Source organism: Sphaeroforma arctica (genome assembly GCF_001186125.1).
Source record: "Sphaeroforma arctica JP610 unplaced genomic scaffold supercont1.1, whole genome shotgun sequence".
In the NCBI taxonomy this organism is placed as follows: domain Eukaryota; class Ichthyosporea; order Ichthyophonida; genus Sphaeroforma; species Sphaeroforma arctica.
Window position 1 is genome coordinate 275,656 of NW_014040557.1, and position 5,102 is coordinate 280,757.

The following is a 5,102-nucleotide window of genomic DNA, read 5'->3' on the forward strand; positions in this document are numbered from 1 at the left end:
GTTTCTCAGGCGGAGAAGTTAAGCGTTCTCGGTTACCCTGCGAGTTTTGGGCTTAGGTCCAGTAGGTCCATGGTGGTCGACTGGACGTTTCCTACGCTTCAGTGTCTTAAGCATATATGAAGGGTGAGCATTAAAGCTCGGGATAAATGCTGTAGACGGATAAGTTTTAACTTCCGTTCCTTCAGACGATGGAAACATGCTATCTTTTTCAGCTTGTGACTTATGCAGGCGTTTACGCCATTTCGATTAAAGACTTTTAAATAGTCTTGATTATCAAAAGCATTTGAAGTCAACTCAGCCATTGTACCGTCTATAAAGCGTGTACGAAAGTATGTATAGCCTCCCTTATCCGTTCTCCATATAATGTCTTTAAATTCAGAACGATCAAGAGGGGCATTAGAATCATGTCTTCTTGCGAGTGTAATCTTTGTAGTCGGAATACGACTTGTGCCTATATTAAGCGCACTAGAACCATTGGGGTTATTTACCTCGTACGTTCCACTTTTAGTGTCTGCTACAGAGATTATATATAGACCTACTCATTTAGATGTTAATACAGTAGCATCGGAATTACGTTGACAGATGTTAACTCTGTCACCAACCTGATACTCTGCTGTCTTCTTGGCAGTGTTCGAACGCTTGTGCCTTTTTAATAAGGCTATATTGCGAATTTCTTGCAAGCAAGGATATACAACGTTATTAATTCGTTGTACCTTCTCCAACCATGGTAACTCATGATGATCCGGTTTGTCCTTGTTAAAGGGGATTTGTATCACTATATCTGCCACGAAAATAGTGAGCGGGTGTAGTTCCTGTAACCGGATCAGCACACTCGTTCATTTGTGTTTGTACCCACTTAAGTCATGCGTTAATGCAGTATGCAAAAAGTACTTAAGTCTTCCATGGCGCGTTTCATTCGCGCCTTGCGTTTGCGGCTTATATGGCACACCTCTCTTTTGGCATATGCCTGATACGAGTACTAGCGATTCCATTACGTCATCGCAGAACTCACTATCGTTATCAGTGCACACAATACCCGGCCATCCGTGGTCAGCAAAGACTTGTCAATATAATTCTGCCACGGTCTGCGTGATTGCTTAGGCTTAGTGTATGGAGTGAAATTACGTTTTATCAATGTACACGTGTTTGCGATGTGCATCACGACAAACAAGATCAATACGTGTGTCAAGAAAGCCTTCAGGAACTGCAGCACGCATGAAATAGCACTAATTAAGAATATAGCAATCACGTTTCGTACCTCCAGCACAAGGAATCAACTCTTGGCCACACACTGTTCCGAAGAATCATCCATCTTTTTGGTCGGATGTATTGAGATAAGCAAAAACTGATGTCGGGTGGGAAAACTTGACTCTACAAAGCCCTACTGTGCATATTGAATAGTCTTTACTTGTACGCGACATCTCTACGAGTGTAATGAGCTATCGTATGTATTTGTACGACCAATGTACGCCCTATTATATGACCTAACATATTGACCTCAAACTAACATTTTGATAATTTCAAGGAGAAAACCATTATTTTGAATTTTTGCGTGTGCACATTTTCTAAGTAACCGATTTTGCGGCGGGTGATAGAGACTTCAATATCCAATGAATCCAGCGTTTCGTTGGCGCGCTGCAACTGTCATAGTCCAACGAACAATCTGGCGTCTCTAACTCTACACGAAACCAGCTGTTGCAAAAGATATTGTATGTTTTTAATTAGTACTGTATCGTGTACGAAAATACTGTATACAGTTTTTCCACAAGACAAAATAATGGCTTAGCAAGTGCTGCTAACCATAGTGCACCCCTTTCTTCCACCGTTACAGTTATCGCCTCACTGCTAACAGGTGTCTCCACAGGTGAAATTAAATGTGTGTGTGTGTTTCTTTTGTGTGATGCTGTGTAAGTCTTAACCCGTTTTCCTGTATGTGGTTTGTTAGCGAAACTGTAATAGGGTTGAGTATTTTTCTCTCACGTGGACATGTACCTGGAGTGGGTTCCTTACTGCCTGTCTCATGTACTGAATTATCATCGCCTTCTATACCTAAAGCATATGGACGAAACCGAGGGTACGCATCAGTAAGTATGCGATCTCTGATCTTTGAACTAGAACTAAATTGTTCAGCGCTGAAGTGATGCTTGTGAATTCGGATGGTTTATCGCTTGCCGGTCGCTGCTCGTAAACGTACTCTTTCCTTCAGTCTTGTACGAGCAGTCAGACTGCGCACTTTGGTGTGGCAGAAACACAGCATCTCGTTCACTAATACCACTTCCACAATCTTCCTCATCGTTACTGCATATACACTTTACCATTTTTTTCTTCATATTTTTTAATTGTCACTGATTGCAATTGGAAGTTGTACTTCCACGTAATTGCCGACATGGTAGTGCGGGTTGTGGACACATGTTGACATGCAATTGATTTCCGCCATATGTGAAATGCAATGCATGCAACGGAAAATGTTTTGCGTTCACTGGTGCGTTGTTTGTTTTCCCTGCTACATCTCTCTTCCTCAATAAATGATCTACAACGTCATCGCTTACGCCTGGTATAAGTATCTTTAACCAGCTATGTGCTCTTCTGGTTTCTGAATCTACATTGTGATCTGATGCACGCCCCTTAGGTAATGAAATTTCTCTGCTTGTTTCGTCCATACAGTGGGCCACACCGCACATGCACTTACGCGTATACTTAACCTTCTTGGCCTCTGGCCCCGCCTGAATACGACTCACTCTATCTGACATTGTACACTCGCCACGTTGTATGTGTGCACAGGTGGTCAAATTACACTATATATTCACATGTATGTATTTAAAAACACAATTTACAGTCAAGAAATCGGCCGATAAGAAACAAATGTGTTCAAATTGCGGTTTGGTACTTTATAGTTTTGAGTCACCTGTGTACTAGTTTTTATATACAGTGAGCTAATGTAGTACATATTTACATACATACGTAAAATATTTGTCTTCCGAGTATGTAAATTCAAAATAAATATGTAAAGGCTGAAACAAAATATTTAGTATGCCTGATTTTAAATAACCACGGCCAAAGAACAAAATTGCGGATGGACTTAGTCGTATGCCGTGGTGGTTTGATCCTATTATGGTGCATGTGTCGGTAGAGGGTGTTAAGTTCGCTGCATGTGCAAAAATGGGTCTCCAGAGATTGATGAAGGTATGGATTTGTCATTTGATAAAGTCTGCAAGAGTGTGGAAGACATGAGGGTCCGGCTGGCAGTGGTTAAAGAGAAGCGGTAGATAGGATATGGGAGTTCCTGAAAGTTAAGTATGGAGAGGAAGTGTTGCGTTTGCAGGTTGTGAAGGTTTTGAAGAGTTGTGTTGCGTGTCAACAAGTTGAGGGGCTTCGTGGTACTACAGGGTTGTTAATGCAGCCTGAGAGGCCGAAAGGGGTTGCAGTGTGTATAGGCATGGATCATTTGACCTTGCCAAGGACAGTTCACGGTTCCGAAGGTATAGTAGTGGCCATAGATCATTTTTCGAGGATGGTGTGATGTCGGCCATACACGTTGGAAGAGAAGAATACTAAAGGGGTATTAGAGTTTGTTCAACAACAAGTGTTGCCTTGGGGTACACCTAAGAAGGTAGTGATGTATGAGGGTGGTCCGTTCGCCCTAGCAGATATGAAAAGTTTCTGGGCAGAGAGAGGTGCAGAATGCCATTACATATAAGTAAATAGGCATCAGGGCAATGGTAGGGCAGCGAGGGTCTTTCTTACGATTGTGGATTGGCTTGCTAAGAGCTTGCCGGTTGGGGAGGAAACTTTATGGCCAGCATGTATATATTCAGTTATGTTGGCGTACAATGCGACAGTGAATTCTGCCACGGGTATCAGCCCATACTATCATATTACGGGCCGGCATTATACGGGGCAGGTTGATAGAGTAATTCAGGCGAAGTTGTTAGAGGTGATAGGTTCTGAGCTTTCGAGTGAAGCTGCTGTGCGGGAAAGATCGGTGGCCATTAGAGGTGAAGTAGCGAAGGAGGCGCAGGCAAAGGCGGCAGACAAGAATAGAAAAGAGGCACCAGATTGGCAGCCGGGGCAGTTGGTTTGGTATACTGGTAGGTCCAAGGATAATAAGCTGGCGAAAACCTATTTAGTGATAGGCACGATTGTTATGAGGGAACACTTACAACGGATGTACAAGGTCAGAATTAATGGGAAGGTTAAGTCAATACATGTGGATTAGCTTAAGGTGAGGTTAGAGGATCCGAAGCATGAGGCCAGTATTAGAATACGTAGGAGGAAAGTTTGTTTGATCTGGCTCTACAATTATACTGGTGAAGGGGCAGCTAGTGTTACAGAACTTGATGAAATGGTGGCAGTAATGCGATCAGCAAAGATAGGGAGGGCTTAATTCAGCTTCTGGTATATATGTTGATACGATAGTCGATGCGGCGAAGCGAGGTGAGAGTAGGGGCGTGGTAGAAGATACTTTGGATTTGGCTATGAAGCATCACTTCAATAAGAACAGGTTGAACAAGTTGCATATGTTCTTCCAGGTTACGAGGGATCCGATTTTGCGGAAGAAGCAGTTGAGTAAATGGTTGAATGAATGAACTCAACACTAGTGTCTTGTTCATTGGGGAGATGTAATGACAACCATGATTACCTCCGATTTAAAACAATATTGGTGTTATAAGTACCGAACTGTTCGGTAATGTTCCTGGTTAATATGAGTGCGAGAACTTCTAAGTGTAGGCGATAACTGATAAGTGTGAAAACTAATAAGTTTGAAAAGTTCTAAGTTGTATTGTGCGGTTTGTTGGCGAACGGCCGCGCAGGCTCGAAAGAAGAGGAGGCTGGTGTATGATTGGTGCTTTGCGAACCGAAGTGCGGGGTAATATGAGCTGGAGGTTGGCAGATGACGATATATGTTGAATGGACTTGTAGGCTCGAAATTGACAAGATACACGATTTGATTGGCGGCCGGATTCTCAATGAAATCCTTCTGTATTCAACAATCGAGGAAATAAATCTAAGTTCACCGTTACATTGTGTTTTGAGTCGATCTAAGATTACATATGTACTATTTTATTTGTACTTTGAGCTAATACATATGTACATATAGAATA